The sequence below is a fragment of the Pteropus medius genome, unplaced genomic scaffold (assembly GCF_902729225.1).
Source record: "Pteropus medius unplaced genomic scaffold, Ma_sr-lr_union100, whole genome shotgun sequence".
Taxonomy (NCBI): Eukaryota; Metazoa; Chordata; class Mammalia; order Chiroptera; family Pteropodidae; genus Pteropus; species Pteropus medius.
Genome location: NW_024352787.1, coordinates 6,869,419 through 6,880,008, shown reverse-complemented (window position 1 = coordinate 6,880,008; position 10,590 = coordinate 6,869,419).

The following is a 10,590-nucleotide window of genomic DNA, read 5'->3' as shown; positions in this document are numbered from 1 at the left end:
TTATTCTAGATGGTTCTGTGAGAATGTTTTTGGATGACGTTGACATTTAAATCAGTGGACTTTGAGTAAAGTAGATTGCCTTCCATAATGTGGGTGGGCCTCTTCTAGTCAGTTAAAAGCTTGACTAGAACAAAAAGACTGATCTCTCTTGAGCAAGAAGGAATTCTGCAGCAGAAGGCCCCTTGGACTTGAACTGCAACCTTCTCTGGGTTGCCTACCTGCTGGCCCATCCTGCAGATTTTATACATGCCAATCTACATAACTGCATGAGCCATTTCCTTAAAATAAATCTCTTTCTATAATGCACATATCCTACTTATTCTATTTTTCTGGAGAATCCTAATATAGTATGAATGCATAGGTTAGTATGCATACATGTATTACCTCACTATTTATATTGAGAAGTCCTAGAAGCAATGACACCACAGTAGTAATAAGCATGTCTAATATCTAGATCTTGGTTTCTAAATATTTTTCTCCAATAAAAAGGAACCAGGGCTCTTTGGAAAATGGCACATTCTAGGACCAGGAAATAAAAAGTAAAAGATGAGCCTGGATCACCTTGTAGTTCCAAAAAGTAAAGAAAAGCTCAAAAATAGAAGGATGGAGACACTTCAATAGAACACAACTTAAAAGAGTTCTTAATGGCCAAAGCTGGAACAATTTGAGCAAAAAATAAATAACATAGTACTGGGTTATAACCTAAAGTATAAAATAAGTATACATGAGTCCTTACTGGTATAAATAAATGATTGAACAAATAATTAGAGGAGAAAAAACAAATGTTTCTTCCCAGAAGAATTAAAAAAAAAAAAAATGTGTAGAAACTCCCCTCTAAAGAAGGTGGAAATTAATTTCTGTCCCCATCCCAGCTTGAGGGTGGCCTAAACCTAATAACTCACTCCTAAAGAATAGAATAACAGGAGGAGAAACAGTAATTACACAGTAGAGAAACATGGAAAACACTACCTTAACCAAATGATTTAAGATTAACAGCATGAGTGATATAATCTGGATCGCATGACTTCTGATATGACATGAAGAGATAGGCACTTCACTCTGTTATGTTCTTTCCAAAACTCATAACCACAGTCTAATCATGAGAAAAAACAGACAAACCAAGATTAAAAGACATGCAGAATATCTGTCCAGTATTCTTCAAGATTGTCAAGGTCACGAAAAACAAAGAAAGACAGGAAACTGCCACGGACCAGAGGAGACTGGGGAGGCATGAAAATTAAGTTACTATAAGCTACCCTGGATCAGATCTGGAATATAAAGAGGATATTAATAAAAAACTTGGGGAAATCCAATAAATTCTGGAGTTCAGTTAATAGTATTATACTAATGTCGGTTTCTTAGTTCTGGTAAATGTACCAAGCTGATGTAAAATATTAACAATGGGAGAAACTGAGTGAGAGTATATGAGAATTCTATATTATATTTGCCACTTTTATGTAAGTTTAAAATTATTACAAGATAGAAAGTTTATTTTTTAAAGTAATTCCAATTTAAAAAAAGTAAATAGTACAGTTGGACTTTCAATGAAAAATAACAGTTCTCTGACTAATTCCTTACTTCCTCTAGAACCGCTCTTCACTTTTAAACATGTATGTAGGTCTATGCTAATATTTCTTATTTAAATTTTGAGATGATCTTTGTGTTCATGGAATAATAGATGAAAGCAGAGGACTCACACAGTGTTTAATTTACTCCCAATATTCTCTCCCTGTGAAAGTGAGATTGCTCTTATTCTTGGTTACTCTTGTTTCTGTTATATATTCTTATACTTTTATTTCTGATTCCATCAACAACAGCCAATATCTCTTGGATCTTCATTTTGTAAGCTATGTATGTTGTTATAATCCACAGCCTTTCCTCCAGCTCTTCTCCAACCTTCTCTCTTCAGTCGCTTGAACATTTTCTTATATGTTGTCAGTTACATTTTATTCTGTTCTGTAACAATATTTAACACTTGTAGTCTTTAACTATACTTTTTAAAATTGAAAGGCAATAGGAGGTGTTTTTTATTCATGTCCATCTAAACAGTGTTCACAATGGAATCATATTATGTTGTGATGACATTTTCTTTTCTATCTAGTTTTATTTATTCATTTATTCATTCCATTATTATATCTTTTCTGGAGTTTAAGGTGACTTTTTGGGGGGTATCTCTTTATCATGTTTTATGCTCTTCAAAATGCTCAAATAACAAAACTGTGATATTCTTTTTTTTTTCCTTATGAAAAAAATTTTCTTTTCCCTTGCTCCAATCCAGGCTGATTAATCTATAAAACATTCTGGTACATATCTATATGACTTTTGAGGGTTGAATTTTCTATTTTCTATTTCTATATGTCTGTCTTCCTCTTTTTGTGTTAGTTTGTTCATTTATTTTTTTCTGAAACACACTTAAAGTACTTCCTAAAAAGGCTACGTGGAAAGTAACATTCTGACACCTTAATTGTGTGGCAATGACTTTATTTTGTCCACCATTCTCTCCATATGGTCCATGATAAAAATTGATCAACTGTAAAGACACTGTACCACTTTCTTCCAGGATCCAATTTTGTTGTTAAGAATTCTGATGCCAGTTTGATTATTACTTCTTTGTAGTTAACCAGCTTGGCCTTTTTAGGAACTCCTCTGTCCTTGCAATATAGAAATTTTACAATACTTTTCTAAATGTCGATCTTTTTTGCATACTCTGCTAAGCACTCAATTAGCCCTTTTAATTTGTAGACTTAATGCTTATATCTCTCAGAAATGATTGTCTAGTAATTTCCTTTTAACTCTTGTATTTTCTCTCTTCATGCTTTCTACAAATTTTTATCAGTTTGATGTTCAACCCACAGGATTAATTTTTTATTTCTTTTATCTTTTTTATCTTCTTAAAAAATTTATCTGACTTTATCTTCTAAATTTCTTAATTAATTATTATAGGGGCAATAAATTATTAATTGCTAAGAGGTATTTTTTGTTCTCTGAATATTCCTTTGTCATATAAGAATCCTATTCTTATATTATAGATACAGTACATATTTTACACAAGTCTAACTGCCCTATTACATTTTTTGATGTTTCATTCCCTTTGGTGAATTATCTGTTTCCTTAGAGTCATTTATTTTTTTAAATTATTTTATCTTTTTTATTATTAATTTTATATTAGTTTCAGATATACAGTACAATGGCTAGACATTTATTTGTTTATGAAGGGATCCTTCTGATTACTCGAGCACTTATCTGGCACTACACACAATCATTACAATAATATTGACTATATTCCCTATGCTGTAGTTTAAATCTCCGTGACTGTTTTGTAACTACTATTTTGTACTTCTTCATCTCTTCACTTTTTTTTACCCAACCCTCAACCCCCTTTTCCTCTGGCAATCACCCGTTTGTTCTCTGTATCTGTGAGTCTGTTTTTGTATAATTGGTTAGTTTCTTTTGTTCCTTAGATTCAGCACATAAATGAAATCATATGCTATTTCTCTTTCTCTGTCTGACTTATTTCACTCAACATAATACCCTCTGGGTCCACCCATATCAAATGGTAAAATTTCATTGTTTTAGTGGCTGAGTAATATTCCATTGTATATATGTACCATAACTTCTTTATCCAATTGTCTATTAATGGGCACTTAGGTTGCTTCCATATCTTGGCTACTGTGAATAGCGTGGCCATAAACATAGAGGTGACTAGATCTTTACAAACTAGTGTTTTGGTTTTCTTTGGATAAATACCTATAAGTGCAATTTCTGGGTCCATTGTTTGTTCACTTTGACTTTTTCGTATTTTATACTTTCTTAAATTTGCTTGTGAAATTTGGTTATCTACTTATGTGGACTCACAGTAATGAGTATTTTTGATATGTGAAATAGTCGCTTGATTGCCAGACTGCTTAGGATAAGGTCACAAAGTGGGATTCTACATATCTGGATCCCTAAATATCAGGCTATAGATAGTCTTATTATAGGGTAACTATTTTCACACATGCAATGGCCCTTTAAAGGTTAATTTTTAATCTCAGAATTAAAAAAAAAAATGGCTTCTGAGTGTTCTATATTCAGTTGTGAGAAATAGAGTAGATCTACAATTCCAACTCCTACTTTAATCTTCTACCTTTTATGGTAACTGGTACTTCCAGACCTGAACTTTCCTGTAAATTTGTAGCACATATTGACTCTCTCCTCACCAGATGCTGCCTTGTCCTCTTTTCTAGGCTACAATTTTCTACCTTTTTGCAATAGTTCCACTTTATCATGTGCTGTCTTTTGGAATTGTGTCAGAAGATCGTAGACAGCCCCATTCTGCTCACCTTATTGCATATCCATTTAATATAACGTTAATGTAAAGTTAAGTGGGAAAGGATACAAATATAAATGTTCCCTCTACCATTTTGAACAAAGCTTCCCCTCTCCTTCCCTGCTTTTCGTATGGAATTACTATTTCTCCATCTTGCCTCAACACTGGTAAAAATTTTGTTTTGCACTGGGAAGTCTCACCAAAGAAAGTAGAATGCTCATACAGTTACTTTCAATATGCCTTGCTGATTAGACTCTGGCTGTTCTAAGAATTTGCTACATATTAAAATCTAGACAATCTAAAATTGAAATACATTATGAATGGTATAGAGAAGACTATCTTCCCTCATTTAGCTCCTGGACCCAATTCCTCATCTACTGAATTTAAAAAAATTATATACATACATACACACACATAAATGTGTACTTATATGTACACATTTGAACTCACTTCTGAGTCAAATATTTTTCACTTGTATACAGAAACTCTCTGTTAGAGATTCATTTCCATAATTTTAAATAAGATCTCAATAGTATAACCAAGCAATATTTTTAGCACTTTCAAGCCACTCTATAAAATATTTACATTAAAGGTTATAGTCTGTGAAAGAAAAGAATATCTTGAAATTTGTCCACATAAGTCTTCCTATTTACATTCATGAACTTAAATGGGGCTTCATTATACATGATGCTTTCTAATTTAATAAATAAATATATAATTAATAAATATGTAGGAATGTATGTACCAAACATATTCATGTAAAAGTTTTCATGCATTCTCTCATCTTGAAGACTATGCAAGACTTTACACCTCGTTGTAAGGATATTTTTCTTTATCACCAGACAGTACAATTACTTTCTCATGTGGAGTGGAGCAGTGATTTCAATGACATTTTAATGGGTTTTAAGTGGATCCCGACCATGACCTTATCTTATATGTATGTAACTTTCTGAAACCATAAGCCCTCTGTCCTTTATTCAATTAAATTGTGTGAACAAAGCCGGTACATTCCTCACTTGCCATTCTTTTCTTTTGTTATGTGATGAAACAATATTTGTAAATCACTTTTACCCACACAAAGAATTAGTAATAAAATTAGTTATTTTTAATTATGGAATAAAAAGAATAAAGGTGAACCATTCTTGGATAGGCTCATTTGAGCTATACATTCTATATGAAGCTATTTCTAATTTCAGCAATGGACTCTGTCTAATGTATGGCCATGTTGATAAAGTCTAGACTCCCTCATCTTTCTCCACGGGAGGTGAGTATTTACAGAATTTCTTTATGTGATTGCCCAGGCTCTTTGAACTATTTATTATAAAAACCTGGCCATCTTTATTTCTCTATATAAATTTAAAGTTAAAAACAAATGCATTAAAACTGAGCATTTATAATCACTATACTTTGGTTATAATAATTAACATATTATAATATACCATAAAAATTATCAATAGAGACTTTCCTTAATCCAGGTTTCTTTAGTTTTTCTTCTGGGGAGAAGCCAGTATTATCTTTTAAAGGCCAGTTTTATACTTGATTAAACTGAAATCTGGTCATATCACCTTTTACTCTTAAATTGTCTGCAATATTTGGAATCCTAGAATTAGAAGGGATCTTTGAGATCATGTTGTCTAATCTATTGTTCTTATCTATGGAAATTGAAGCTTTGGGCTATGGGTGAATTGTTAAAGTAATAAAACGAATATGCAGCAGGGCCTCAGATAGAACTAATATCTGTTGGTAATCAAATCAGGGTTCATTTCACTGCCATACTTGGGGTCCACTATATTCCTATATCTTAGTAAATCAAATAGTCACTCTTAATTGGTTCAGAGAATGGACATGAAAGAGTAATTATGTTAAAAGTTATCTATCATTTACCATTGTACAGGAATTCATAGAGTCCTAGTATCATAGGATATGAAATATCTTAGAGGTCATCCAATCTATTATAGTTATACCTTCTATATCCTAATAGTGCATGTGCATGTATGTGTGTGTGTGTTCTGCATAATATTACATATATTTAATATATTATATGTATATTTTTGTATTCATTTTATATTCTATGTATATTCTATGTATATGATTAAATCTTGATTTTTTAATTCAATTAAGACTATTTATTACTTACCCTATAAGTAATGCTTAACACTTTACATATATTATGTAATTTAATTTTTACAATAACTGAAAAGTTTTCTTACTCTCAATTACAGATGCAATATTGAAGAAACACTCTTTGAGAGTGTGAACATTTCACTTCATATCTTAAAGAGCAAGAATTCAAATTTGAGTCTATCGTTCCCCAGGGTCTATATTGTTAACCATATTTTCTTTGACTCTTCACACTCATGTTCTGCAAAACTGCCAACCTTGTTCTCACTTTAGGGTCTTCAACCTAGTGGATACTTCTGTTTGGGAATGCTTTCCCCTCTATCTTTGAGTGGTTTACAACTTCTAGTCATAGAGATCTCAGTTGAAATGCCAGCTCTTAAGATAATTGTTTCTTGTTTGCTTGTGCTTATTAATTGCATTTTAGTTGTTATTTTAATTTTTTGAACACTTATTTACTTTTATTCTTATTTTTATGATTAAATTTTTAACAGTTTAATTTATCTATCAATCGGTCTATCTCTTATTGTTCATGAGAACAATAAATTTGTTTCCCTTACCACTATAATCCCCCTAATCTAATGCCTAGAATGGAGTAGCTCTCAAAAATTATTACTTGAATGAATAAATGAACTTATATTACTTACAGACTCTCGGCACTTTTTATGTTATTATTATCTCATCATAGGAGTCAATAAATATTTTTAAGAAAATTATTTTTAGTTATAGCACATGATCTAGGAGATGCATTTTAACTTAATCAATTCTCTAATTTTAATTTTTTCAAATACTTAGTTTATGTTCAACTTTTTGTTGCTCTATCTAATTTAAAATTCCTCAACCTTGGCACTATTGACATGTTGGTCCAAATATTTCTTTATGGGGATGGATGAAGAATGCTTGGTAAAATGTAAAGCAGCATCTTTGTTCTTTATCTACTAGTAACTAGTAGCTTTCCCATCCCCAAGCTGTGAGAACAAACTGTCTCTGTTTATACCAAACATGTCCTGGGGAACAAAATCACCCCAGTTAGAAACCACATCTCTAAATTATGTTGCAATAAATACCTTTATGTATAAAGCTACTTTTCATAAGTACACATATTTCTAAGGGTTAACATCTCAGATTCATTTTATAGATGGAAAAGTAGAGGTTTCGAGAGTAAAATACATTGCCCAAGGTTACGCATTATGAAGTAGCAACACTGGAATTTTATCCCCTTAGGGCTTTGTGTTTAACCACCTTGTTTCAGGATCCCTAAGTGGGGAACTCATATATTGTGGTCTCAGACTATGGCATCTTGCTTTTGATCCTCTCTTTACTCTACCTCTACTCCTTTCCCCCAGATCATCTCTCTCTCTCATCCTAGCTTCTGGTAATCTATTTTCCTATCTCACACAGGGAGATTCTTATCCTCTTCTTTTCTCCCCTTCCACTCACCTCTTCCTTTGTCTTGGTCAAGTTCCAAAGAAGCAGACGCTGAGCCAAGGACATATGTGTTAGTGATTTATTAAGGAAATGTTCCTAGGGAATACTGGTTAGAGTGCTGAAGGAAGTAGGAGAGAGAAAGGAAGGACGCCACACAACAGAGCAGATAGAACTTCAGCCTGATACTGTAGGGAGCTCTGGAGTATACTTTATGCTTTAGTGGTGCCCCAGCTGTAGGCATGAGAGCTGGTTTTCATAGTATCTGACAGTCTTCTGTCATTGTTAATGGGTAGGAGATAGGTTGTTGAATATACACCAAACCTTTGACACCACACTATTTCCACATTAAAATGGTAAAAAGGATCTAAGTGGATCTGGGAAGAGACCCCATACTGTCCACTACATACTGCTCAGGTATGTTCTGGGACAGCCTCCTTTGGAACTCTTCGGTCTTTAACGCAAAAGAAAACAGTGAGTCTGCTTACATGTGTGGAAACTCATCGACACTCTGATAAGAGATCCCTGGATCAAAATGGCCTCATGGGGGACTCCTATTTCAAGGCTCTGTCTTAGGTAGAACGGTAATTTTTTTCCCAAAGAAAATGGAAATTATCTCACTTAGGAACAGCTGGTACTTTAATAAGTGTTTAAATTTAACTTTGCAGCTAAAAACAAGTCACCTTTTGATTTACAATTATGAATTCACTATTATAAGGCGTACACAAAGGGCAGGCAGAAGGGACACATCAAAGAGAATTATAGTTTTATTTCATAAAGAAATTGTCTTATGAGCCATGACACACAAATTTTTACAAACTAAGTATCATGCAACTATTGCCCAATAAAGCTAAGCAGAATGATCGCACTTGGTCTTAATTGCCCAATTTCTGTCATAAAAATAAGGCACTGAATAACATAATGATGCATAATGGAGAGAGATTTTTTAACTTCATATAAGAGACTGTGAACGCAATTCTGAAATAAACATCGAACTATCAAAATCCTAATGTAAAATACATGCATATACACACATATGGCATTTCACTTGAAAGGAAAACTTACACAATTGATATTATATAAGTGCCATTTATTAGAAACTCTTGTTCCATAAAATCTTTTGTATTCCCTGCTGTTTGGTCACCTTCCTTCTCTCTCGCTTCTCTTTCCTCTCTCCTTTCCTTCAGCTCCAATTTAGTGTTTATTTCTTAAGAAACATGTTTACATATCCCTTACTTATCTTTTGCCAACAGAGACTTTCTCACTTTTCAAATACAAACTTCAAGAAATTTTTCTAACCAATTCATTCCAAAGAGGGGTTCTAATGTCCACTGATTAAACATAATTATTTTTAATGTGCTTCAAATACACTGATAATATTTGAGAAAGTTATTGTAAGCAGATGAAGACTTCTCCTCTTAATAATATATTGCTGACAAAAATCTCAAGTAAGTTCGTATAATCAGATTGCTATTTAAAAGATTAAATTATGAATAAAAGGTTCAGTTTGCTCTTCTACATCCAAGAAATACTGGCTAATCTATGGCTCTTACCAGCACTTTCATAGCGGCCCCAGACAGCCCATTAAAGAAACTCTGGCTGAGTCATGTCTCTGCTCAGTTACTCAGTAATGACACATCTCTAGGGACATTCCTAAGACTGCCAAAGATGTATTGCTGGTCTCCACCTATTTCTTTGTCATGCTCCAGGCCATGCCCACATTAATGAAATTTCCAGGGCATTGCCCGCTCAGTAGAATAAAGGGAAAGTCTGCAGAACTGCTACGTAATATTACTCAATAAATCAGTAACAGAAGCAATGAATGGAATGGAATGTAAAATTCTTGGCTGTTAGCCCTAGATGGAACCACTTCCTTCCTATGAACAAATAGTGGTGAATAGGTTAGCTTGGAGGGCTGTGAGAAAGGGATAGTGTCTAAGTAGTTAATTTTATTCTGAAAATATGAAAAACACCCCTTTCAAGAGAGAGGAACAATGCTATTTTTTTTCCTTCCCTTGGAGTAATGAGTAAATACCAGGTAATATAATCAGTGAACAAATATTTGCTGATTTTAATAATTCAACAAAATGATTCAAAAAAGTTACTGATCAAACATTTGTTGACTTAAGAAATAACATTATGATTCATATATGAAATGTACTAGTTTGGTTCTGCAAATACTATATTCTTCCCTATTAAACAATATTCTATTTTTGTCCGAGAAAAGCCTCCAAAAGAAAATTGCTGCTGCCAGCCTAGAAAGATAGCCATGTGAAAATAAAAAGTAACAAGTTAATAAACACAATAAAAAGATGTTGGAGACAGAAATGTAGATAGAATGCAGAAGTAACTCTTCTTTCCATCCCTATTTTATTAAAAGTCCTATCTGTACTAAAACCAAAGTATAAAAATGAAAAAAAAGATTCTTTTCAGACTCAAGAAAACTCATCTAGAACTGTTTCCTAATTACTTTTTTCAAGATGCTATACTACTAATAACTTCTAAAATATATCTTTAGTTTAAGCACTCCATTTGGTCCCCACTGCAAATGTGCCAGTGCTATTGAAACTGTTCCCTCCAGAACCTCATACTCTACCCAATGTGTTGATGTTCCTGTAGTCATGCACCACACCCTATCCCCAGATATGAAGGACATCACTGTCGGATCGACAACATTTTCCCCACAAATTTCATTCTGAGACATGTATCTAGATAACTATTATTTATAGGAATGAACA